We start from the raw sequence: 27,720 nt of genomic DNA, 5'->3' as shown, positions 1-27,720 counted from the left end.
AGCACTAAAGGTCTTGGCGGGACTGTTCCCACAAGCCTTTGCCAGTCCTTAAGACCATTTATTCATTTCACCAAAGGGGTCGCTTTTCCCAATTGTTGATACAACCAATGTAGTCCTGTACAGCTTACTAACACTATTGCAACATTTCAAAATACCTGTCTCTCATTAGGTTGTATTTATGGTAGAGGGGCCAACACCTCAGGAAAGGACCCTAGGGGCGGCGTTGAAATACGTTTTGTTGCTCCTTCACCACCTCTATCCCATCCTCCTCATACTGTGCCCCCACATACCTAGTGCCAAGACCAAAGTAGACATAGTAGAGGTAAAAGATTTAAAGCAAGGTTTAACCATTGAGACGGTACCAAGTTGCAAACGCCTGGCCGGAATGGATTAAACATTACATTTGCACTTTAAACAAAAGTGATTGTTGGCTTGTGCGCTTGGTAGACCAGAGGCCCAAACAGTCCCCTTTCCACTTGGATGGTCCTCTAGTCAACCAGACATAAACTGTACGGTAGCTCTTTTTCAAGACTCCACAACCCGGAGTAATGAATAGTGCCAAACTCTCTCTGCTATCTTCTGAAGTTCAGCACCCTGTGGGGCAGCCCCCGAGGGCCGTCCAGCTTCCAGCTTCCAAGACCAGTTTTGCCTCGTGTCTGTCATGACAGGAAGCGAACTTGGCATTCCTTGGAAACTCCACAGGATGCAGTGAGATCAAGTCTTTCCAAGAGTTTACCCCTCAGTCTGCCCTTATCCATCCTGGATCGGATGTCTGGTGCTAATGTGTTGGACCTTGATCAGACACTGCCAAATGACCGAAATGGTACTTGCACTCTAATTCAATTGGCTATCCCTTTCACCCTGGCATTTCATCCACCAAAGAAAATAACAGCTAAGCATGGCTGTACAAGGAGTGTTCCTTGTGTCTTTTGATCCTAGTGTTTATATAGATGCCATTGAGGTGCCATGGGGAGTAACACATAAATTTAAAGCTCGGAGTCAATTAGCTGAACGTTTTGAGTCATTATTTGCGATAGAAAGTGTTACTAAAAATGTAGACTGGATGAATTATATTTATTACAACCAGCAACAATTTGTTAATTATACAAGAGATGCAATTAAAGGAATAGCTGAGAAGTTAGGATCCACCTGGGAAAACAATAGCATTAGACATGATATTAGCAGAGAAAGGTGGAGTTTGCGTCATGATTGAAGCTCAATGTTGTACTTTCATCCCTAATAACACTGCCCCGGATGGAACTATAACTCAGAAAGCAGAGGCGGTGGGAGCAAGGCCGAGAGATGCACACGTCCGGCCCGGCCCCACCCCCTGCTGGTTCTGAGGGGCAAGGTCTCTCCGCCTCTCGCCCCGCCCCTACGTGGCCCAGGCCCCGCCCACCTGCCCACGGGCCGCTCAGGCGTGGCTTCGGTCCTGCGCAGATTCGCGCAAACCCGGAAACGGATGGCGTAGAGTGAAGCTCCCACCGCGGCCCGTGAGTTTTACTCTTTCGCATTAACTCTGCGCTTCCCAGGTCCCAGGCTGATCTGTAGCTGGGTCGTGGGGACCCATAGACCTGGAAATTGTCTCGCATCTTCCTTCACGCAGAGCAAATTGAGACTCCCTGAGAGTCCGGGGGTCGCTTCCTTTTGGGCTGAAAGTCGCCCGAGGCTGGTCCCCACCCGATTTTTCTGCTATGGAGCAATATATACACGTTCTGTCGCATAGTTTTCCTGCTCAAAACCTTCTTCTGACCCCTCCCGCCCCTCGCTTTTTGAAGTCCTCACCCGAGAGGTGGATTCCCGCCCTGGGCGCCCTAAACCCTCATGGGTCCCTGGAGTGCAGCGCCACGGTCCCAGTCCCGGGGAGGCCGCGTCCTCTGCCTGGTCCTGGGATACCGCAGACCCCCACTCTTGTAAGACTAAGGCGCCATCGCCCCACACTTCCCTCCTCGTGAGGGGCCTGCGGCTCCTCAGATCTCCCCTCCGCAGTCACCGCTTTTCCTGCGTCCGCACTGGGGAGGTGCCCGGGGCCTGGACACGGGATGTTCTTGCCTGCCCAGCTCCGGCCTCTGTAAAAATGTGCTTCTCCGGTATGCAGGCGTCTTACTCCAAACCCTCCTGTGATTGTGTGGGCCAAAGACATCAGGAGATAGAGAGCAATAGGAAACCTGAGTCTGAGAAAAAGAGGAATGAGAAACACCCATAACAGATGGCAAAGTAGAGGATGGTTGAGGGATTTGCCAAGAGAGAGCAAAAGTGGAAAAACAAAAAAAAGGAGGAGAAAAGCAACTGGAGAAATGTAGAGAAAAGCGAGATGCACAGAGAGATGAAGGACAGCAAGGTAGGGATGGGGCAGCAAAGAGGGAGGCTCATGAGAGTGAGGGAGACGAGGAGGGATTTGGAGCCGGGGCAGACAGAGCAGAGGGTGCTGGTGGCAAGGAGAACAGAGGGAACCACAGCAGGGAGGACACCTGGGGACGTGGGGTGCCAGAGAGTTGGGGACGGGGGTAGAGCAGGGAAGAGAGAATTTAACAGGGAGAGCAGAGGAGGGGCAGAGAGGGGAGAAGAGGCAGAAATATATAGAGATTGAGGACGACTGGGGAGAAGGAGCAACAAGAGGTTAAATAAGATGGGAGGATGGAGCAGAAAAGGTGGAAGAGAAGGAATAGAGGGGAGAAGGGGATAAACAGCAGGAGAGGAGACGGGTACAAAGTGAGGAGCAGAATCCCAGGGAAAAAGAAAAGAGCTAGAGGCTGGGCGTGGTGGCTCACACCTGTCATCCCAGCACTTTGGGAGGCCAAGGCGGGTGGATCACCTGAGGTTCATTGTTCGAGCCCAGCCTGACCAACATGGAGAAATCTCATCTCTACTAAAAATACAACATTAGCTGGGCGTGGTGGCTCATGTCTGTAATCCCAGCTACTACAGGGGCTGAGGCAGGAAAATTGCTTGAACCTGGGAGGTGGAGGTTGCAGGAAAAAACAAACCAACAACAACAACAACAACCACAAGAGCTAGAGAGAGAAGGGGAGAATGAGAGAGATGTGCAGAACTGGGGAGGGATGCAGAGTAATGAAGAAAGAGGGGTGGGCGCAGTGGCTCCCGCCTGTAATCCCTGCACTATAGGAGACTGAGGCAAGGGGATTGATGGAGTGCAGGAGTTCCAGACCAGCCTGGGCAGCATAGTGAGACCCCATCTCTGACACTCTTTTTTTTGTTGTTGTTGTTTTTGTTTTTGTTTTTTGAGACGAAGTTTTGCTGTTGTTACCCAGACTGGAGTGCAATGGCGGGATCTCGGCTCGCCGCAACCTCTGCCGCCTGGGTTCAGGCAATTCTCTTGCCTCAGCCTCCTGAGTAGCTGGGACTACAGGCACGTACCACCATGCCCAGCTAATTTTTCGTATTTTTGGTAGAAACAGGGTTTCACCATGTTGACCAGGATGGTCTCCATCTCTTGACCTTGTGATCCACCCACCTCAGCCTCCCAAAGTGCTAGGATTACAGGCGTGAGCCACCACGCCAGGCCAGTTTTTTTTTTTTTTTTTCTGAGACAGAGTTTCGCTCTCGTTACCCAGGCTGGAGTGCAATGGCGCGATCTCGGCTCACCGCAACCTCCGCCTCCTGGGTTCAGGCAATTCTCCTGCCTCAGCCTCCTGAGTAGCTGGGATTACAGTCACGCGCCACCATGTCCAGCTAATTTTTTGTATTTTTAGTAGAGACGGGGTTTCACCATGTTGACCAGGATGGTCTCCATCTCTTGACCTTGTGATCCACCCGCCTCGGCCTCCCAAAGTGCTGGGATTACAGGCCTGAGCCACCACGCCCAGCATTTTTTTTTTTTTTTTTGAGATGGAATCTCACTGTGTCACCCAGGCTGGAGTGCAATGGCATGATCTTGGCTCACTGCAACCTCTGCCTCCCCGGTTCAAATGATTCTCCTGCCTCAGCCTCCCAAGTAGCTGGGATTACAGGTGCCTGCCACCATGCCTGGCTAATTTTTTGTATTTTTAGTAGAGATGGGGTTTCACTGTGTTGGCCAGGCTGGACTCAAACTCCCGACCTTGTTATCTGCCCGCCTCTGCCTCCCAAAGCGTTGGGATTACAGGCCTGAGCCACTGTGCTTGGCTGTCAGTCAATTCTTATTCCTTATAATGCTGTGTATTTTCTTGACCTCAGACATCAGAAGGTAGTGATCTTAACGTATTTCAGTTCTTATATTGTGTGCTGGTGGCAAGTAGAAGTTATGGCTTTTTTCTTAAGAGGAAATTGTTTAGAATTCTGCAGGCTGTATAAATGGACTTATTATGTGCTTGCTGGTTTTTTTTTTTTTTTGAGACGGAATTTCACTCTTGTTACGTAGACTGGAGTGCAATGGCGTGATCTTGGCTCATCGCAACCTCAGCCTCCTGGGTTCAGGCAATTCTCCTGCCTCAGCCTCCAGAGTAGCTGGGACTACAGGCGCGCACCACCATGCCCAGCTAATTTTTGTATTTTTAGTAGAGACGGTGTTTCACCTTGTTGACCAGGATGGTCTCCATCTCTTGACCTTGTGATCCACCCGCCTTGGCCTCCCAAAGTGCTGGGATTACAGGCGTGAGCCACCATGCCCGGCCTTGCTTGCTGGTTTTATCATGGGTTAGAATATTTTGCTAATTAATTTACATGATTTTACATATGACTTTTTGGTATCTGGTATGCAGTATAACTGACACACTCTACACAGTAATGTCACAAAGTGCCACTGGGTGCTGTGGGTCACACGTGTAATTTTTGGATTTTGGGAGGCCAAGGTAGGTGAATCACTTGAGGTCCGAAATTTGACACAAGTCTGGCCAACAAGGTGAAACCCTATCTCTACTAAAAATGCAAAAAATTGGGAGAGGCGAGGTGAGAAAAAAAATAAAATTTAAAAAACATGCAAAAAATTATCCAGGCATGGTGGTGCATGCCTGTAATCACAGCTACTCAGGAGGCTGAGGCAGGAGAATTGCTTGCATGGGAGGTTGTGCCATTGCACTCTAGGCTGATGTAACAGAGTGACAAAAAAATAAAAATACAATTTTTAGAAAAAATCACAATGTGCCTTTTCTGCATGGATATAGGTAATTTTATTCGGAAAAAAACATTTATTAACTTTTTTTGTTTTTTTGTGACAGAATCTCACTTTGTCGCCCAGGCTGGAGTGCAGTGGTGAAATCTCAGCTCATTGAAACCTCTGACTCTTGGGTTGAAGCAATTCTCCTGCCTCAACCTCCTGAGTAGCTGGGATTACAGGTGTGCGCCACCACACAGTTAAATTTTGTAATCTTCTCAGTGCTATGATTGTGTGACAATACAGAATGTCCATTGATTTGGTTGAGCTTACATGAGCTCGTTGTGGATTATTTACCAATGTAGTATATTGTGTGGTCCATTAGCATTTATTTGTATACAGTAAACATGCTGTCAATAGGAAGAATATTTATTTTTCTCTTCACTGATGTGACAGTGATATGTTTTTGCAAACTGTTACACACTTTATGGTCACACTGGAAAAATATTCTGTGCTTTAGCCTCACACACGCCGGTGCCCTGTCAGTGTTTTCTCATGATACTGGAAATGGGCTTCCGTAGAGACATGATTTGAAGTACTTGCTATTGCCCTTTATTTATTAAAGAATCTTACTTTTTTGTGTGTTTCTAAACTTTGAAGATCGTGTTTGGGAAGTTTAAAATAAGTATTGTTTTTTGTGTCATATTTACACATTTCAGGATTATTTACCATGTCTACCTAATTGGAAACCTATTGGTGTTCGTATTTTGTAGACATCTCTTCTAAATCCCAGCTATTCGGAGGCTGAGGCAGGAGAGTGGCTTCAATCCGGAAGGCCGCGGTTGCAGTGAGCCGAGATCGTGCCACCTTACTCTAGCCTTGGGGACAGAGCAAGACTCCGTCTCAGAAAGAGAAAAAAAGTAAAAAGTAAATAAGATAAAGTAATAGATCTCTTCCACAAATGTGCTGAGACAACTAACTGGATATCGACATGGAAAAGAATAACATTAAAAATTTTATTTAAAAAAGTTTAAAAAAAAAAAAGAGAGATGAGGAAGGGAGCCCAGACTGGCCGGACCCAGAGGCTCAGTGATCCTCCCCCGGCTGCTTCCCGAGTAGCTGGAACCTGAGGCTCCCACCCTGCAGTGTTTAAGCAGCAGGTGGTGACCTCCTCCCGGGCCTGAGCACTCCGCCCCGCATCCCAGGCCTTGACCCTAAGACAGTCTCTGAAGCTGAGCACAGGGTGAACACTCCCTCCCGAGTGAACGGAAAATAGAAAGGGAGAGAATTTCTATTCTGCTCTGTGGGCCGCCAACCTGAAATCGTACGTTCCGCCCACCTAGGGCCTTGCATTTCAAGCCTTCCTGGCCGGTCTTCTCACCAAACCCTGAAAAATAAAGGCGCTGGGAGGGAGCGTGAGAGACGCACAGGTTCAACCCCGTCCGGTCCTCTGCGATTTCTAAAGGGCAAGGTCTCTCCGCCTCGGGCCCCGCCCGCCTGCGCGTGGGCCCCGCCCGCCTGCGCGTGGGCCCCGCCCGCCTGCGCGTGGGCCCCGCCCGCCTGCGCGTGGGCCCCGCCCGCCTGCGCGTGGGCCCCGCCCGCCTGCGCGTGGGCCCCGCCCGCCTGCGCGTGGGCCCCGCCCAGGCTTGGCTTCCTTCCCGCGTGCGCAGATTCGCACAAACCGGAAGCGGATTTCGTGGAGGGGAGGTCACGCCGCAGCTTGTGAGTTTCGCTGTGTCTTGTAAAGTCTGCCCTTCCCAGGTCCCCGGGGTTCTGTACCTGGGACGTGCGGTCCCCACAGACTTGGAAATCTCCCCCATCTTCCTTCACCCAGAGCAAGTTGAGACATTCTCGTGAGAGTCCGGGGGTCGCTTCCTTTAAGGTTGAAAGTCTCCCTGAGGTTGGTCCCGTCCCCGGTCGTTCCACCTTAGGGCAATGTGTACACTGCCTATCGCGAAGTTTTCCTGCTCAAAACCTTTTTCTGAGGGCCGAGCGCGGTGGCTCACGCCTGTAATCCTAGCACTTTGGGAGGCCGAGGCGGGTGGATCACCTGAGGTCAGGAATTCAAGAGCAGCCTGGCCGTCATGGAGAAACCCCATCTTTCAAAACAAAACAATACCAAAAAAAACCTTTTTCTGACTCCTCCCGCCCCGCGCTTTTTAAAGTCCTCACCCTAGAGGTGGATTCCCGCCCTGGGCGCCTCCCACCCTCGCCCTAGTCGGCTTCTGGAGCACAGCGCCGCGGCCCCAGTCCCGCCTGGGGAGGTCGCTCCCCTGCCTGGTCCCGGGATCCTGCAGACCCCACCCTTGTCTTAAGGCCCCGTCGCCCCCACACTCCCTCCTTGTGCCGGGCCCTGCTGCTGCCCAGGTCTCCCCTCCGCAGTCACCGCTTCCCCTGAGCCCGCGTTGGGGAGGTGCCCAAGGTCTATCCTGTGACACGGGGTGTTCTTGCCCGCCCAGCTCCAGACCCTGGAAAATGCGCTTATCGGGGATGCAGGCGTCCTACTCCAATCCCTCCTGTGATTGTGTGGGCCAAAGGGATCAGGAGACAGAGAAGGCAGGAGAAAACCTGAGACAGAGAAAAGAAGGAGAGACACTGGGAACAGATGGCAAAGTAGAATATGGTTGAGGGATTTGCCAAGAGACAGCAAAAGTGAAAAAAAAAAGAGAAGAAAAGCAACTGGAAGAATGTAGAGAAAAGCGAGAGGTACAGAGATGAAGGAAGCAAGGTAGGGATGGGGCAGCAAAGAGGGAGGCTCACGAGAGTGAGGGAGAGGAGGAGGGACTTGGAGCCGGGGCAGACAGAGCAGAGGGAACCACAGCACGGAGGACACCTGGGGGTATGGGGTGCCGGAGAGTGGGGACGGGGGTATAATGGGGAGAGCAGTGGAGGCGCAGAGATGGGAGAAGAGGCGGAAACATACTGAGATTGAACGACAAAGAGGCTAAATAAATTGGGAGGATGGAGCAGAAGTGATGGACGAGAAGGACTAGAGGGGAGAAGGGAATAAACAGCAGGAGAGGAGAGGGGTACAAAGTGAGGAGCAGAATCCCAGGGAAAAAGAAACAAGAGCGAGAGAGACAAGGGGGAATAAGAGATATGTACAGAATTAGGGAGGGCAACAGTAACAAAGGGGCTGGGCGCAGTGGCTGCCGCCTGTTATCCCAGCACTTTAGGAGACTGAGGCAAGGGGATATTTTTTTTTTTTTTCTGAGTCGGAATCTTGCTCTTGTTACCCAGGTTGGAGTACACGGCGCAATCTTGGCTCTCTACAACCTCGGCCTCCTGGGTTCAAGCGATTATCTTGCCTCAGCCTCCCGAGTAGCTGGTTTTACAGGCATGTGTACCAAGCCTGGCTAATTTTTGTATTTTTAGTAGAGACGGGGCTTTTTCCGTGTTGGCCAGGCTGCTCTTGACCTCCTGACGTCCTTATCTGCCTGCCTCGGCCTCCCAAAATGCTGGGATTGCAGGCATGAACCACCGCACCTGGCCTAGACAAGGGGATTTCTTTCTTTCTTTCTTTCTTTTTTTTTTTTTGCAATAATTTCAGTCTTAAGGTTATACCTGAAAGGGGGATTTCTTGAGTCTAGGAGTTTGAGGTCAACCTGGGCAACGTAGTGAGACCCCAATCTTTGCCAAAAAAAGAAAACAAATTAACTGGGCGTGATGGTGTGCATTTGTAATCTCAGCTACTCTGGAGGCCAGGGCAGGAGAATCACTTGAGCACAGGAGGTCCAGGCTGCAGTGAACCGAGATTATGCCACTGTACTGCAGCATGGTCAAGAGAGTGGGACCCTGTCTCAAAAAAAAAAAAAAACAAAGGCAGTTTAGTTGAGTGGGTGAGTTCATTGGGTATGATTAGTTGTGACATGTTGGCTTCTGTGTATATAATCTACTAACTTAAAACTCGTTGAAATTCTACAGATGGAGAATTTTAACATTTCTGTCTATAAGACTTGTACTTTGTATAAATCTTGCCATCAGAGGTTAGCTTCCACTTGGAATCCCTGTTCAGCCAGAGGGCAGTGTCTTATTCAGTTTTTGTTTTTTTTTTTTAAAAGATGGGGTTTCACCATGATGGCCAGGCTCTTGAACTCCTGACCTCATATGATCCACCCACCTCAGCCTCCCAAAGTGCTAGGATTACAGGCATGAGCCACCGTGCCCGGCTAGTTTTGTTTTTTTTTAAGACTGAGTCTTACTGTGTCACCTAGGCTGGAGGGCTGGAGTGCAGTGGCCCAATCCCGGCTCACTGCAACCTCCACCTCCCGGGTGGAAGCCATTTTTCTGCTTCAGTCAGCTAAGTGCTGGGACTCCAGGCGCCCACTGCCAGGCCTGGCTCATTTTTGTATTTCTGGTAGAGACGGGGTTTCACTATGTTGGTCAGGCTGGTCTTGAACTCCTGATATCGTGATCCACCTGCCCCGGCCTCCCAAAGTGCTGGGCTTACAGGGTTGAGCCACCGTGCCCGGCTTGTAAGTGACTCAGTTGTGAGTCACTGTCTTCCCTTTTCCCAGGCTGGGGTAGGAAGTTGGACAGTAAAGTGGGGGAAAAAAAAATCACTTTGTGTTATTACATAATACTTCTAATTTAATTAATTAATATTTTTGAGACAGGGTCTGGCTCAAATGTTCAGGCTAGAGTGCAGTGGCGCGATCTCTAACTGCAGCCTCAGCCTCCTTAGCCTGCCGAGTAGCTGGGACCACAGGCATAAGCCACCAATTTCAGCTAGTTTTTGTATTTTTTTTTTTTTTTTTGTAGAAACCAGGTTTCACTATGTTTCCCAGGCTGGTCTGGAAATCTTGGGCTCTAAGGATCCTTCTGCCTTGGCCTCCCAAAGTACTGGGATTACAGGGATGAGCCACTGCACCTAGCCTACATAGCACTTTTTGAAGGGACATCAAGCTGGGCATGGTGGCTAACACCTGTAATCTTATCGCTTTGGGAGACCGAGGTGAGTGGATCACGTAAGGTCAGGAGTTCATGACCAGTCTGGCCAAACATGGTGAAACTCTGTCTCTACTAAAAATACAAAAGTTAGCTTGGCGTGGTGGCACGCACCTGTAGTCCTAGCTACTTGGGAGTCTGAAGCACAAGAATCACTGTAACCTGGGAGGTAGATGTTGCAGTGAGCCACAATCCTGCCACTGCACTGCATCCTGGGTGGCAGAGTGCGGAACACTATCTCAAAACAACAACAACAAAAATGACATAAAAAACAAAAGGGACATCAAAAGTGCTTTTGTTCTCATTGTGTAATAGATTTCCTTTTTCTTCTTTCTGGTTTCTCTTCATTTCTTTCTTGCTTTATTGTTTTTTGCAGTTTGAGTTAGAGATGAGTCTTAGTGTTAAACATTTCTTTTTTAATACATAATCACTTCTGAAAGATGCCTTTGTGGTATCCTGTAATCAGCTGACATCATTCTTTTCTGTACATGTGTATGTTCCAGTTATTTTCCTGTTGATCCCAGAATTTGTTGGATTTTTTTTTAACAATTTCAAAATCATTTCTGTTTGAAATAGTTGCATCCGGTTTAGATCGAGGTCTGAATGCTTTCTAGTCTTCATTATTTATTGGAAACCTTTGGTACCTACGACATAAAAGTTTGATTGTTTTTTTTTTTTAAAGAAGTGACTTGCCACTGAAAAAAGTTTGATTGTTAAAGTACGTCCTCGGTAAAGATGTGGGTGACCTTTTACCTTAATATCAAAATGTAGTTTAACCAGTTAGTCTATTTTTCAATTTACTTTCCTTATGTCATATGTTAAAATCTTGAGCTGTGAGCTTTTTTTTTTTTTGAGATGGAATCTCACTCTGTCTCCCAGGCTGCAATGGCATGATCTCGGCTCACTGTAACCTCCGCCTCCCGGGTTCTAATAATTTTCCCGCCTCAGCCTCCTGAGTAGCTGGGATTACAGACGTCCACCATCACAACAGGCTAATTTTTGTATTTTTAGTAGAGATGGGGTTTCACCATGTTGGTCAGGCTGGTCTTGAACTCCTGACCTCGTGATCCACCAGCCTCAGCCTCCCAAGGGAGCCACCGCACCTGGCCTAAGCTGTGAGCTATTAAGTGCATGTTTCCTTCAATGCCTTCTGGTTCATTCTAGACAAATGTCGAAAGATGGGCTGGATTGGTATGGAACTCTGTTCCAAAAGTACCCATGTATTCTCTTCTATTTTTTAATTTTTTTTTTTTTTAGACGGAGTTTCGTTCGTTACCCAGGCTGGAGTGCAATGGCGCGATCTCGGCTCACCGCAACCTCCGCCTCCTGGGTTCAGGCAATTCTCCTGCCTCAGCCTCCTGAGTAGCTGGGATTACAGGCACGCACCACCATGCCCAGCTAATTTTTTCTATTAGTAGAGACGGTGTTTCACCATGTTGACCAGGATGGTCTCGATCCCTTGACCTCATGATCCACCCGCCTCGGCCTCCCAAAGTGCTGGGATTACAGGCGTGAGCCACCGCTCCTGGCCTCTATTTTTTTTTTTTTTTAAACTGAGTTTTCCTTTTGTTATCCAGGCTTGAGTGCAATGGCACGATCTCGGCTCAATATAACCTCCACCTCCTGGGTTCAAGCGATTCTCCTGCCCCAGCTTCCCAAGTAGCTGGAATTACAGGCACTCATTACAATGCCTGGCTAGTTCTTTGTATTTTTAGTAGAGATGGGGTGTCACCATGTTGGCCAGCCTAGTCTTGAACCTCTGATCTCAGGTGATCCACCCACCTCGAACTCCCAATGTACTGGGATTACAGGCATGAGCCACCTTGCCTGGCCACTCATGTATTCTTGATTGAAAAATTTTGCTTATGTCTTAGTTCTATAGCTGACCTTTTTTTTTTTTTTTTCTTACCCTTTTCGAGGGCAACAGCTGTGTGTTCACACTTCTGCATTTTATAAATGTTAACTGTAATTTTCTCATAAGGAAGAATTAAATTTTGGGAATCAGTGGCCTCAGAACCTTGCAAAAGAAGTCTCTTTAGTCCAGGTATATGAAAGATGGTTCTCTAGTTTTCAAGGATAGGGTGATAAAGGCCAACCCTTCCCATTAGCCATTCCGGGCTGGTAATGTAACTATTCAGGGACACCTTCTCACTCATCTCAGACCTTCTCAGGGTAACTTGGTGTGAATGTCTCCCTCTCTGAGCCTCAGTGACTCTCCCTACACCTTGGAGATGAGAGGCTAGACCAGAAAAGCTCAACCTGAGTGACCCTGGCCCCATACATGATTGGCAGAATGAAGGGCGTGCTGGGTGTGGCTTTTCTCCTGGGACAGGGGAGTGGCCAGTTGTAATTAGAATTTTTAATGAGATGCAGTATCTAAAAAATGAAGAAAAGAAGCAGAAGAATGAAAAACACAGAGGTGTAGACTCAGACACAGAGACTATGTTCAAACGCCTTTCTCTGTATTCGGATATCACAGCTAAATCCAAAGCAGGTCACGCCGGTCCCTGGTAGGGAGCCCTCCACCGGCTTCCGGTGTTCCCCAGGACAGAAGCCCGACTCCTCAGTGTGGCTCCACAGCCCTGTGTCCAGGGCCCCGGCCAGTGTCCAGCCTCCTCCTGGTAGCCTGTGCTCATCTCATGACTCCCTCTGCCCCAGTCACGTTTGCTTTTCTGTTCCCAAACACCAAAACCTTTCCTGTCTCAAGTCGTTGTCCCTGATCTTATGCTATGTCCCTAAATGATGACGGCCCTGTCCCTTTCTCCTTTTTCAGGTCTAGGCTCAGAGATGTCTCCCATCCCCCCACCCCCGTCTGAAGTTCCCACTGCCTGTCAGGCTCTGTCACATTACTCAGGTTTTATTATCTCTGCATCAGTCACATCAGAAGCACCATATATATGTATATATTTTTTGAGAGAGTCTCACTCTATCATCCAGGCTGTGAGAGCAGTCTCATGATCTTGGCTCACTGCAACCTCCGTCTCCTGGGTTCAAGCAGTTCTTGTGTCTCAGTTTCCGAAGTAGCTGAGATTACATGTGTGTGCCAACGGGCTCATTTTTGTATTTTTATATTTATTTTATTTTTGAATCTCACTCTGTCACCCAGGCTGGAGTGCACTGGCACGATCTCGACTGACTGCAACCTCTACCTCCCAGGTTAAAGTGATTCTCCTGCCTCAGACTCCCTAGTAGCTGGTATTACAGACACCCACCAAACCCGGCTACTTTTTGTATTTTTGTTAGAGATGGAGTAATTCCTGACCTCGAGTAATCTGCCCGCCTCGTCCTTCCAGAGTGTTAGTATTACAGGCATGAGCCACTGCGCCTGGCACAATTTTTGTATTTTTAGTAGAGACAGAGTTTCACCATGTTGACCAGGCTGGTCTCAAACTCCTGACAGATCAAGTGATCCAGCGGCCTCGGACTTCTAAGTAGCTGGGACCACAGACACAGACGTGCACCAGCATGCCTGGCTAAGTTTTTGTGTTGTTGGTAGAGATGGGGTTTCACATTGACCAGGCTGGTCTCAAACTCCTGAGCTCAAGTGATCCACCACCTCAGCCTCCCAGAGTTCTGGGAGTACAGGCACGAGCCACCGCACCCAGCCTCTGGCTGGGCTCTGGTGAGGTCTGGGTCTGTGCCCTGAAGGGGAGCTCATTCCAGCCCAGCTCCCCACTGATGCGGTGTGAGTGTGGGCTTCTCCAGGAGGGATGAGGGTTCTGAAGAAAGGGAAAAAGATCACTTAGTTTTCCTGCAGGAGTTTATCATCCCTGGTGCAGTGGGCAGCAGAGGGAACCGTATTTCCTCAGGGTGAGGTCTCCTTTGTATGTGTCGTTGTGTTCCAGGGAGGGGGTGTGTTGATTCTGAGCAATAAACAACATATTTTTAACATTCAGGATTGACTTCTACTCTTGATACGTGAGGAAGAAACCCGGAAGAGGAAGAGGAAAGCAAAGGAGTGTGGGATGGCTCTTCCTCAGGTGAGATGATCTTCTCGGTGGATTGTTCTGTCTCCTTCCTGCTTGCAGTTGGGAATCTTCTCTGAGTCTGAAGCGTCCTGCCTGACAGGTTTGCTGGAGCTCACCCATGCCTTCCCTCAGTCCCTCTCATCTCAACTAGATTCCATCTCTGGTGACCCAGTGACATGAGCTTGGGAAGAGGCTGCACTGGGCATGGTCCTGGGAAGGGCTCACCCCAGACGTGGATGGAGACGGGGTGTGGGCCCCGTGGTGTCAGGGCTGCTGGGCAGCAGGGAGTGTTCAGGGGCCACGTCTGGATGCGCCGTCAGCTCTCTGTAGAGCAGGAGTGGAGCAGCTGCCCATGGAAGTTACATATTAATGTGCACAGAGTACGTGGTAAATTTCCTGAAAGGAGACCAGTAAGGGGAAGTCTTTTCTGCCTGATTTGATACTACATGTTTAGGTAATTGAGTGAGTGTGTTTCTGACTCCAAACATCTTACTAATTGAAATGGCAAGTTCATACACAGACATGAATGATACCAGGTGTTTTATTCCATCATTCTTTTAAGCATATGAAACCAACCTAAATAATAGCAGGAGATTCATTAAACCATTCTCAGTGCATTAAGCTCATGGAGACTGTGGTGTTACTGTGGGGAGGTTTGTGAAACAGGGATTTTTGGTATAAATGGTTATGATTTTTCTCAAATGTGGGAGCAGTACTTCTTTTTTATCCTAAAGGATGGAGCCATATTCCCATTCCACCTATCATCATCATCATCATAATTTATTATTTGAGGTGGAGTCTCCCTCTGTCGCCCAGACTGGAGTGTAGTGGCATGATAGTGGGATGATCTCAGCTCACTGCAAGCTCTGCCTTCAAGGGTCAAGCGATCTTCTGCCTCAGCCTTGCCTGTAGCTGGGGTTACAGGCATGTGCCACCACGGCTGGCCAATTTTTAATAGTTTTAGTAGAGATGGGATTTCACCATGTTGGCCAGGCGAGTCTCAAACTTCGGACCTCAGGTGACCCACCCGCCTCAGCCTGCCAGGGTGTTGGGATTACAGGTGCAAGCCACTGTGCCCAGCCCCACAAATTATTATTAAATACATATTTTTATATTTAAACACCGCATGATGTACATATTAGTTTTGTGGTGAAGCTCCAAGCAAAGCTGCAGCTTAGCCCCTTGGCCAGAAAGCACTTCCTTTCCCTCCACCCTCCTTCCGACTTCACTGGGGAGACACTCAGGTTAGCCGTGCGTCAGGTGTCATTGCAAGTCACGTGCATGTGTAATTCTGTATCGTTATGAGACTTTAGAAAAAATTCTGCAGTAAATTAAAACAATTGAATATTCCTTTCCCTGAGGTTTGGGTCTGTGTGAGGTCTCGTTACAGAAGTGATCTCATGTCATCAGAGATTGTTGTGCGGTTATTTCATCACTGTGGTATTAAGGCCAGTACTCAGTAGTTATTTATTTATTTATTTATTTATCTTTAAACGTACTTTACGTTCCGGGGTACGTGCGCAGAACGTGCAGGTTTGTTACATAGGTATACACATGCCGTGGTGGTTTGCTGCATCCACCACCCCGTCATGTACATTAGCTATTTCTCCTAATGCTATCCCTCCCCTCTCCCCGCGTCCCCTGACAGGCCCCATTGTGTGATGTTTCCCTCTCGGTTTCCATATGTTCTCATTGTTCAACTCCCACTTTTGAGTGAGAACATGTGGTGTTTGGTTTTCTCTTCGTGGGTTAGTTTGCTTAGAAAGATGGTTTCCAGCTTCATCCATGTCCCTGCAAAGGACATGAACTCATCCCTTTTGATGGCTGCATAGTATTCCGTGGTGCATCTGTGCCACATTTTCTTTATCCAGTCTATCAGTGATGGGCATTTGTGTTGGTTCCAAGTCTTTGCTATTGTGAACAGTGCCACCGTAAACGTACGTGGGGATGTGTCTTTATAATAGAATGATGTATACACCTTTGGTTATATATCTAGTAATAGGATTGCTGGGTCAAATGGTCTTTCTAGTTCTAGATCCTTGAGGAATTGCCACACTGTCTTCCACAATGGTTGAACTAATTTACACTCCCACCAGCAGTGTAAAAGTGTTCCTGTGTCTCCACATCCTCTCCAGCATCTGTCGTCCGCTGATTTTTTTTTCTTGACAGAGTCTCGCTCTGGAGTACAGTGGTGTGATCTCAGCTCACCGCAACCTCAGCCTCCTGAGTAGCTGGGATTACAGGCGCTTGTCACCACGCCCGGCTCCCTTTTTGTACCGTGTTAGCCAGGATGAGCTCGATCTCCTGACCTCACGATTTGCCTGACTTGACCTCCCAAAGTGCTGGGATTACAGGCGTGAGCCACTGAGACTGGCCCATTAACATCTAGTTTTTTTCTGAGTCTGTGTAGGTTTTTATTATTTTTTGGACACGTATAGTCAAAATGGATTTTCATACTTGGAGTAATTTTGTTTTCGTGTATTTTATGTTATTTTGAGACAACCTCTCGCTTTGTTACCCAGGCTAGAGCACAGTGGCATGATCTTAGGCAATCTTAGCTCACTGCAACCTCTGCCCTCAGGTCAGCCATCCTCCACCCTCAGCCTCCCAAGTAGCTGGGACCACAGGTGCGTGCCACCATGCCCGGCTAATTTTGTTTTCTGTGAGTGTGTGTAGGTTGTATTTTGTGGTCATATATGTACAAAATGGATTTTTGGTCAGGCACGGTGGCTCCCGCCTGTAGTCTCCCAGCACTTTGAGAGGCCAAGGTGGGTGGATCACCTGAGGTTGGGAGTTCAAGACCAACCTGACCGAAATGGAGAAACCCTGTCTCCACTAAAAGGACAAAAAATTAGCCAGGCGTGGCATTGCATACCTGTAATCCCAGCTGCTCAGGAGGCTGAGGCAGGAGAATCACGAACCCGGGAGGTGGAGGTTGCTGTGAGCCAAGATTGCGCCATTGCACTCTAGCCTGAGCAACAAGAGCAAAACTCTGTCTCAAATAATAATAATAACAATTAATTAATTAAAAACAAAATGGATTTTCATACTTTGAGAAGTTTAGTTTTCATGTATTTTGTTTGGAGAGGAGGTCTTGCTTTGTTGCCCAGGCCGGAGACCAGTGGGGCAGTCTTAGATCATAGCAACCTTCACCCTCAGGCTGGAGCCATCTTCGCACCTCAGCCTCTTAAGTAGCTGGGACCACAGGTGCCTGCCACCATGCTTGGCTAATTTTTTTTTTTTCTTTTTTGAGACAGAGTCTCTGTTGCCCAGGCTGGAGTGCAGTGGTGCAATCTCAGGTCACTGCAACCTTTGCCTCACGGGATCAAGCATTTCTCCTGCCTCCACCTTCCGGGTAGCTGGGATTATAGGCATGTGCCCCTGTGCCCGGCCGATCTTTCATAGTGGACATTGTCATCTTTGAAGACATTACTCATGCTCTGCCTCATGTAGATACTGAATGTCACTTGGTGTGTCATTGAAAAGTTTCTAACATTTCTATAACAGAAACCCTGCATTGATTTTTTGTTTGTATATTTCTTCTGTCATCCACAAACAGAAAAAATACTGAGAGGGAATCGTGACCTCTTGAAAAGGTATAATAAACACACCTGGGAAGACATAATGTGGTGAAAAATCCCGTTCTCCATTCGTCAGAACATGCCCTACAATTAAATCCGTGCTTTCACCTCTCTCCTCTTCTCATTCTCTGTAAAGATCAGAACTCCTCCCATAACCATGTGGTTAAAGTGTGTTTTCATTTCAGGGTCTATTGACATTCCGGGATGTGGCCATCGAAGTCTCTCAGGAGGAGTGGAGATGCCTGGACCCTGCTCAGAGGACTTTATGCAGGGACGTGATGTTGGAGAACTACAGGAACCTGGTCTCCCTGGGTGAGTCCAACTTCCCCCAGAAGCGGGGACGTGCCCTTGCGTGTGCTCGTATTTTCTCTTGTTGCCTCTTGGGAGCCGCGTCCGTGCTTTATAGTGGGAAATGAGAGACCTGGAGAGGCCGGTGGGGTTGCAGGAGAATTTTATTTAATGTGATCATGGGCTCAGCAGAATTGCTTCGTAATTCTGAGCAAAGGACAAAGAAAATGGGGTCCCTTTTATGCAGCTATCTGGTACAGGATGACGAAGTAGGAAGCAGGTTTACAGAAGCTAGAACAAAGAACAGAGAACAGTTAATCAGCATGCGACGTGTCTCGTGATGCACTTCACATTTGAAAGGGAACATTCTGAGAAACACATTCTGCAGTTTTGAGCTTATCTGCTCTGTGACCTTGCAGCTGGTCAGTAAGAAAAAGGAAAATTTTTAGATGCCCGGGAACTTTGCTAAGGGAGGCGAGGATGATAGATAAGGTTAAATGGTTTGCAGGAAGGCAATTAATATTCTCCTTCAGCAGAGCTGGGGGTGGTTATCATATGAAACGGGACACAACGCAGCAAAATTGACTTTAGTATGTAGCAACTAGAAATCACAAGGTTTTGTTTTGCCATTCCTTGTTGCTTTTTATAAATAACACTTTACTAGAAAGCAGCACCACCACTGTGACAGCTAATTACTGTTACCTTTAGAGGTATGCCATTTTTGGTTTGTTTTTCTCTCTCCTTTTTCCCTTCTTCTTTTTCTTGGTTTCATCTGATTGGTATTTCTTTTTTTATTTTTATTTTCATTTTTTTAAAAACAGGGTTTCACCATGTTGGCCAGGCTGGTCTTGAACTCCTGACCTCAGGTGATCCGCCTGCCTGGGCCTCCCAAAGTGCTGAGATTACAGGCGTGAGCCGCCACGCCCAGCCTCTGATTAGTATTTCTATGAGGTGATTTACTAGATTTATTTAAGTATATCTAATACCTGGTAGCTCAGTGTCTGGGTGGAAGGGTTAATCAAGTGCATTGTAGATCCTTTTAAGGAAAGTCTTTAAGATTGCCTTCATACCTTGACTTGATGATTGACAGTAGGCTGGGGTGTTAGCTCATGGTGAACGTATAGCATTAGATCCTTTTAGATCAGAAGCTCCTTTCCGGCCATGAAAGGCACAAGATCAACTCTCCCTTGGCTCCTGATGGCCCCTTCTCGACTGTGCCTGTCTTAGGTTGCCCCTCCTCTGAGGATTCTTACCCGTCTTTGGCTAACCAGCCATCTGCCCGAGGCCAATTAGGGTGACGGTTTGAAGGTTGGAAGGCTCTTGAGGGCAGACCCACAGAGCACTGTGGGTCCAGGAACAGAGCTATTACCCACTTTGAAGCGGCTACCCTGTCAAGTTGCCTTCTTGGAAAGATGGGGTTATTAAGGCTTTTGGGGCTCTTAATGTCATACTTGCTTTCTTTGAGCTTGTTCCGTGCAGACATGTGCTAACAGTTGGGTTTAGCTAAATGATCACACCTTAGGTAAGCCCACAGAAAGCACCACTATCACACATGTCATTCTGAGGTAGTTCTGTTCCTTTTTCGGGTACAGGCTGGTACTTAGTAAATGCCATTAATTGACTGGTGGTTTGCTTGGCTACTGTTGCTTTTATAATGGACTGAATACTTTCAGTCAGGAGGGGTAAGAGGCAAGGAAGTATTACGCATCCTCCTAATGACTCCTCCTCCTCCTATCAGGGTTTTAACCTCTCCAAACTATAAACGTCATTCTCTGAAGAGGGAATCTAGTGACCACCCTTACCATGTCTGAACTGGAACGTGAGCTAGTTTTCACATCCTGGCTGTACTTTCCATGACTACTTGTCCCTTATCATCAATTTCTTTTTTAAATTATTTATTTTCTTTATTTTTTTAAATTATACTTAAGTTCTGGGGTACATGTGCAGAACGTGCAGGTTTGTTACAGAGGTATACGTGTGCCACGGTGGCTTGCCGCATCCATCACCCCGTCATCTACATTAGGTAACTCTTCTGATGCCCTCCCTCCCGTATCCCCCCACCCAGCTATCTCTTCCCTAGCCCCCACCTCCTGACAGGCTCTGGTGTGTGATAGTCCCCTCCTCGTGTCCGTGCGTTCTCGTTGTTCCACATGCGCTTACGGGTGAGAACATGGCGGTGTCTGCTTTTCTGTTCTTGTGTCAGTTTGCTGTGAATGATGGTTCCCGGCTTCATCCATGTCCTTGTAAAGGACATAAACTCATCCTTTTTTATGACTGCATAGTATTCCATGGTGCATATGTGCCACATTTTCCTTATCTAGTGTATCACTGATGGGCCTTTGGGTTGGTTCCAAGTCTTTGCTCTTGTGAACAGTGCTGCAATAAACATACGTGTGTGTGTGTCTCTATACTAGAATGATTTATAATTTTTTGGGTCTATGGCCAGTAATGGGATTGCTGGGTCAAATGGTCTTTCTAGTTCTAGATCCTTGAGGAATTGCCACACTGTCTTCCACAATGGTTGAACTAATTGACACTCCCACCAGCAGTGTAAAAGTGTTCCTGTGTCTCCACATCCTCTCCAGCATCTGTCGTCCGCTGACTTTTTTTTTTTTGACAGAGTCTCGCTCTGGAGTACAGTGGTGTGATCTCAGCTCACCGCAACCTCAGCCTCCTGAGTAGCTGGGATTACAGGCGCTTGTCACCACGCCCGGCTACCTTTTTGTACCGTGTTAGCCAGGATGAGCTCGATCTCCTGACCTCACGATTTGCCTGACTTGACCTCCCAAAGTGCTGGGATTACAGGCGTGAGCCACTGAGACTGGCCCATTAACATCTAGTTTTTTTCTGCGTCTGTGTAGGTTTTTATTATTTTTTGGACACGTATAGTCAAAATGGATTTTCATACTTGGAGTAATTTTGTTTTCGTGTATTTTATGTTATTTTGAGACAGGCTCTCGCTTTGTTACCCAGGCTAGAGCACGGTGGCATGATCTTAGGCAATCTTAGCTCACTGCAACCTCTGCCCTCAGGTCAGCCATCCTCCACCCTCAGCCTCCCAAGTAGCTGGGACCACAGGTGCGTGCCACCATGCCCGGCTAATTTTGTTTTCTGTGAGTGTGTGTAGGTTGTATTTTGTGGTCATATATGTACAAAATGGATTTTTGGTCAGGCACGGTGGCTCCCGCCTGTAGTCTCCCAGCACTTTGAGAGGCCAAGGTGGGTGGATCACCTGAGGTTGGGAGTTCAAGACCAACCTGACCGAAATGGAGAAACCCTGTCTCCACTAAAAGGACAAAAAATTAGCCAGGCGTGGCATTGCATACCTGTAATCCCAGCTGCTCAGGAGGCTGAGGCAGGAGAATCACGAACCCGGGAGGTGGAGGTTGCTGTGAGCCAAGATTGCGCCATTGCACTCTAGCCTGAGCAACAAGAGCAAAACTCTGTCTCAAATAATAATAATAACAATTAATTAATTAAAAACAAAATGGATTTTCATACTTTGAGAAGTTTAGTTTTCATGTATTTTGTTTGGAGAGGAGGTCTTGCTTTGTTGCCCAGGCTGGAGACCAGTGGGGCAGTCTTAGATCATAGCAACCTTCACCCTCAGGCTGGAGCCATCTTCGCACCTCAGCCTCTTAAGTAGCTGGGACCACAGGTGCCTGCCACCATGCTTGGCTAATTTTTTTTTTTTTTTGAGACAGAGTCTCTGTTGCCCAGGCTGGAGTGCAGTGGTGCAATCTCAGGTCACTGCAACCTTTGCCTCACGGGATCAAGCATTTCTCCTGCCTCCACCTTCCGGGTAGCTGGGATTATAGGCATGTGCCCCTGTGCCCGGCCGATCTTTCATAGTGGACATTGTCATCTTTGAAGACATTACTCATGCTCTGCCTCATGTAGATACTGAATGTCACTTGGTGTGTCATTGAAAAGTTTCTAACATTTCTATAACAGAAACCCTGCATTGATTTTTTGTTTGTATATTTCTTCTGTCATCCACAAACAGAAAAAATACTGAGAGGGAATCGTGACCTCTTGAAAAGGTATAATAAACACACCTGGGAAGACATAATGTGGTGAAAAATCCCGTTCTCCATTCGTCAGAACATGCCCTACAATTAAATCCGTGCTTTCACCTCTCTCCTCTTCTCATTCTCTGTAAAGATCAGAACTCCTCCCATAACCATGTGGTTAAAGTGTGTTTTCATTTCAGGGTCTATTGACATTCCGGGATGTGGCCATCGAAGTCTCTCAGGAGGAGTGGAGATGCCTGGACCCTGCTCAGAGGACTTTATGCAGGGACGTGATGTTGGAGAACTACAGGAACCTGGTCTCCCTGGGTGAGTCCAACTTCCCCCAGAAGCGGGGACGTGCCCTTGCGTGTGCTCGTATTTTCTCTTGTTGCCTCTTGGGAGCCGCGTCCGTGCTTTATAGTGGGAAATGAGAGACCTGGAGAGGCCGGTGGGGTTGCAGGAGAATTTTATTTAATGTGATCATGGGCTCAGCAGAATTGCTTCGTAATTCTGAGCAAAGGACAAAGAAAATGGGGTCCCTTTTATGCAGCTATCTGGTACAGGATGACGAAGTAGGAAGCAGGTTTACAGAAGCTAGAACAAAGAACAGAGAACAGTTAATCAGCATGCGACGTGTCTCGTGATGCACTTCACATTTGAAAGGGAACATTCTGAGAAACACATTCTGCAGTTTTGAGCTTATCTGCTCTGTGACCTTGCAGCTGGTCAGTAAGAAAAAGGAAAATTTTTAGATGCCCGGGAACTTTGCTAAGGGAGGCGAGGATGATAGATAAGGTTAAATGGTTTGCAGGAAGGCAATTAATATTCTCCTTCAGCAGAGCTGGGGGTGGTTATCATATGAAACGGGACACAACGCAGCAAAATTGACTTTAGTATGTAGCAACTAGAAATCACAAGGTTTTGTTTTGCCATTCCTTGTTGCTTTTTATAAATAACACTTTACTAGAAAGCAGCACCACCACTGTGACAGCTAATTACTGTTACCTTTAGAGGTATGCCATTTTTGGTTTGTTTTTCTCTCTCCTTTTTCCCTTCTTCTTTTTCTTGGTTTCATCTGATTGGTATTTCTTTTTTTATTTTTATTTTCATTTTTTTAAAAACAGGGTTTCACCATGTTGGCCAGGCTGGTCTTGAACTCCTGACCTCAGGTGATCCGCCTGCCTGGGCCTCCCAAAGTGCTGAGATTACAGGCGTGAGCCGCCACGCCCAGCCTCTGATTAGTATTTCTATGAGGTGATTTACTAGATTTATTTAAGTATATCTAATACCTGGTAGCTCAGTGTCTGGGTGGAAGGGTTAATCAAGTGCATTGTAGATCCTTTTAAGGAAAGTCTTTAAGATTGCCTTCATACCTTGACTTGATGATTGACAGTAGGCTGGGGTGTTAGCTCATGGTGAACGTATAGCATTAGATCCTTTTAGATCAGAAGCTCCTTTCCGGCCATGAAAGGCACAAGATCAACTCTCCCTTGGCTCCTGATGGCCCCTTCTCGACTGTGCCTGTCTTAGGTTGCCCCTCCTCTGAGGATTCTTACCCGTCTTTGGCTAACCAGCCATCTGCCCGAGGCCAATTAGGGTGACGGTTTGAAGGTTGGAAGGCTCTTGAGGGCAGACCCACAGAGCACTGTGGGTCCAGGAACAGAGCTATTACCCACTTTGAAGCGGCTACCCTGTCAAGTTGCCTTCTTGGAAAGATGGGGTTATTAAGGCTTTTGGGGCTCTTAATGTCATACTTGCTTTCTTTGAGCTTGTTCCGTGCAGACATGTGCTAACAGTTGGGTTTAGCTAAATGATCACACCTTAGGTAAGCCCACAGAAAGCACCACTATCACACATGTCATTCTGAGGTAGTTCTGTTCCTTTTTCGGGTACAGGCTGGTACTTAGTAAATGCCATTAATTGACTGGTGGTTTGCTTGGCTACTGTTGCTTTTATAATGGACTGAATACTTTCAGTCAGGAGGGGTAAGAGGCAAGGAAGTATTACGCATCCTCCTAATGACTCCTCCTCCTCCTATCAGGGTTTTAACCTCTCCAAACTATAAACGTCATTCTCTGAAGAGGGAATCTAGTGACCACCCTTACCATGTCTGAACTGGAACGTGAGCTAGTTTTCACATCCTGGCTGTACTTTCCATGACTACTTGTCCCTTATCATCAATTTCTTTTTTAAATTATTTATTTTCTTTATTTTTTTAAATTATACTTAAGTTCTGGGGTACATGTGCAGAACGTGCAGGTTTGTTACAGAGGTATACGTGTGCCACGGTGGCTTGCCGCATCCATCACCCCGTCATCTACATTAGGTAACTCTTCTGATGCCCTCCCTCCCGTATCCCCCCACCCAGCTATCTCTTCCCTAGCCCCCACCTCCTGACAGGCTCTGGTGTGTGATAGTCCCCTCCTCGTGTCCGTGCGTTCTCGTTGTTCCACATGCGCTTACGGGTGAGAACATGGCGGTGTCTGCTTTTCTGTTCTTGTGTCAGTTTGCTGTGAATGATGGTTCCCGGCTTCATCCATGTCCTTGTAAAGGACATAAACTCATCCTTTTTTATGACTGCATAGTATTCCATGGTGCATATGTGCCACATTTTCCTTATCTAGTGTATCACTGATGGGCCTTTGGGTTGGTTCCAAGTCTTTGCTCTTGTGAACAGTGCTGCAATAAACATACGTGTGTGTGTGTCTCTATAATAGAATGATTTATAATTTTTTGGGTATGTGGCCAGTAATGGGATTGCTGGGTCAAATGGTCTTTCTAGTTCTAGATCCTTGAGGAATTGCCACACTGTCTTCCACAATGGTTGAACTAATTGACACTCCCACCAGCAGTGTAAAAGTGTTCCTGTGTCTCCACATCCTCTCCAGCATCTGTCGTCCGCTGACTTTTTTTTTTTTGACAGAGTCTCGCTCTGGAGTACAGTGGTGTGATCTCAGCTCACCGCAACCTCAGCCTCCTGAGTAGCTGGGATTACAGGCGCTTGTCACCACGCCCGGCTACCTTTTTGTACCGTGTTAGCCAGGATGAGCTCGATCTCCTGACCTCACGATTTGCCTGACTTGACCTCCCAAAGTGCTGGGATTACAGGCGTGAGCCACTGAGACTGGCCCATTAACATCTAGTTTTTTTCTGCGTCTGTGTAGGTTTTTATTATTTTTTGGACACGTATAGTCAAAATGGATTTTCATACTTGGAGTAATTTTGTTTTCGTGTATTTTATGTTATTTTGAGACAGGCTCTCGCTTTGTTACCCAGGCTAGAGCACGGTGGCATGATCTTAGGCAATCTTAGCTCACTGCAACCTCTGCCCTCAGGTCAGCCATCCTCCACCCTCAGCCTCCCAAGTAGCTGGGACCACAGGTGCGTGCCACCATGCCCGGCTAATTTTGTTTTCTGTGAGTGTGTGTAGGTTGTATTTTGTGGTCATATATGTACAAAATGGATTTTTGGTCAGGCACGGTGGCTCACGCCTGTAGTCTCCCAGCACTTTGAGAGGCCAAGGTGGGTGGATCACCTGAGGTTGGGAGTTCAAGACCAACCTGACCGAAATGGAGAAACCCTGTCTCCACTAAAAGGACAAAAAATTAGCCAGGCGTGGCATTGCATACCTGTAATCCCAGCTGCTCAGGAGGCTGAGGCAGGAGAATCACGAACCCGGGAGGTGGAGGTTGCTGTGAGCCAAGATTGCGCCATTGCACTCTAGCCTGAGCAACAAGAGCAAAACTCTGTCTCAAATAATAATAATAACAATTAATTAATTAAAAACAAAATGGATTTTCATACTTTGAGAAGTTTAGTTTTCATGTATTTTGTTTGGAGAGGAGGTCTTGCTTTGTTGCCCAGGCTGGAGACCAGTGGGGCAGTCTTAGATCATAGCAACCTTCACCCTCAGGCTGGAGCCATCTTCGCACCTCAGCCTCTTAAGTAGCTGGGACCACAGGTGCCTGCCACCATGCTTGGCTAATTTTTTTTTTTTTTTGAGACAGAGTCTCTGTTGCCCAGGCTGGAGTGCAGTGGTGCAATCTCAGGTCACTGCAACCTTTGCCTCACGGGATCAAGCATTTCTCCTGCCTCCACCTTCCGGGTAGCTGGGATTATAGGCATGTGCCCCTGTGCCCGGCCGATCTTTCATAGTGGACATTGTCATCTTTGAAGACATTACTCATGCTCTGCCTCATGTAGATACTGAATGTCACTTGGTGTGTCATTGAAAAGTTTCTAACATTTCTATAACAGAAACCCTGCATTGATTTTTTGTTTGTATATTTCTTCTGTCATCCACAAACAGAAAAAATACTGAGAGGGAATCGTGACCTCTTGAAAAGGTATAATAAACACACCTGGGAAGACATAATGTGGTGAAAAATCCCGTTCTCCATTCGTCAGAACATGCCCTACAATTAAATCCGTGCTTTCACCTCTCTCCTCTTCTCATTCTCTGTAAAGATCAGAACTCCTCCCATAACCATGTGGTTAAAGTGTGTTTTCATTTCAGGGTCTATTGACATTCCGGGATGTGGCCATCGAAGTCTCTCAGGAGGAGTGGAGATGCCTGGACCCTGCTCAGAGGACTTTATGCAGGGACGTGATGTTGGAGAACTACAGGAACCTGGTCTCCCTGGGTGAGTCCAACTTCCCCCAGAAGCGGGGACGTGCCCTTGCGTGTGCTCGTATTTTCTCTTGTTGCCTCTTGGGAGCCGCGTCCGTGCTTTATAGTGGGAAATGAGAGACCTGGAGAGGCCGGTGGGGTTGCAGGAGAATTTTATTTAATGTGATCATGGGCTCAGCAGAATTGCTTCGTAATTCTGAGCAAAGGACAAAGAAAATGGGGTCCCTTTTATGCAGCTATCTGGTACAGGATGACGAAGTAGGAAGCAGGTTTACAGAAGCTAGAACAAAGAACAGAGAACAGTTAATCAGCATGCGACGTGTCTCGTGATGCACTTCACATTTGAAAGGGAACATTCTGAGAAACACATTCTGCAGTTTTGAGCTTATCTGCTCTGTGACCTTGCAGCTGGTCAGTAAGAAAAAGGAAAATTTTTAGATGCCCGGGAACTTTGCTAAGGGAGGCGAGGATGATAGATAAGGTTAAATGGTTTGCAGGAAGGCAATTAATATTCTCCTTCAGCAGAGCTGGGGGTGGTTATCATATGAAACGGGACACAACGCAGCAAAATTGACTTTAGTATGTAGCAACTAGAAATCACAAGGTTTTGTTTTGCCATTCCTTGTTGCTTTTTATAAATAACACTTTACTAGAAAGCAGCACCACCACTGTGACAGCTAATTACTGTTACCTTTAGAGGTATGCCATTTTTGGTTTGTTTTTCTCTCTCCTTTTTCCCTTCTTCTTTTTCTTGGTTTCATCTGATTGGTATTTCTTTTTTTATTTTTATTTTCATTTTTTTAAAAACAGGGTTTCACCATGTTGGCCAGGCTGGTCTTGAACTCCTGACCTCAGGTGATCCGCCTGCCTGGGCCTCCCAAAGTGCTGAGATTACAGGCGTGAGCCGCCACGCCCAGCCTCTGATTAGTATTTCTATGAGATGATTTACTAGATTTATTTAAGTATATCTAATACCTGGTAGCTCAGTGTCTGGGTGGAAGGGTTAATCAAGTGCATTGTAGATCCTTTTAAGGAAAGTCTTTAAGATTGCCTTCATACCTTGACTTGATGATTGACAGTAGGCTGGGGTGTTAGCTCATGGTGAACGTATAGCATTAGATCCTTTTAGATCAGAAGCTCCTTTCCGGCCATGAAAGGCACAAGATCAACTCTCCCTTGGCTCCTGATGGCCCCTTCTCGACTGTGCCTGTCTTAGGTTGCCCCTCCTCTGAGGATTCTTACCCGTCTTTGGCTAACCAGC

The 27,720-nt window shown here is 47.3% G+C and overlaps 1 pseudogene; it reads left to right on the top strand.

Moving 5' to 3' along the window:
* The first annotated feature begins 1,444 nt into the window (after positions 1 to 1,444).
* LOC135276712 (zinc finger protein 525-like) lies at positions 1,445 to 26,903 on the top strand (annotated as a pseudogene).
* The last annotated feature ends 817 nt before the right edge of the window (positions 26,904 to 27,720 follow it).

The sequence above is a fragment of the Aotus nancymaae genome, unplaced genomic scaffold (genome assembly GCF_030222135.1).
Source record: "Aotus nancymaae isolate 86718 unplaced genomic scaffold, 86718_ANA_hifiasm-v0.15.2.pri h1tg000028l, whole genome shotgun sequence".
Classification (NCBI taxonomy): Eukaryota; Metazoa; Chordata; class Mammalia; order Primates; family Aotidae; genus Aotus; species Aotus nancymaae.
The sequence above is the reverse complement of the archived record's forward strand: the minus strand, read 5'-3'. Positions and strand labels throughout refer to the sequence as shown.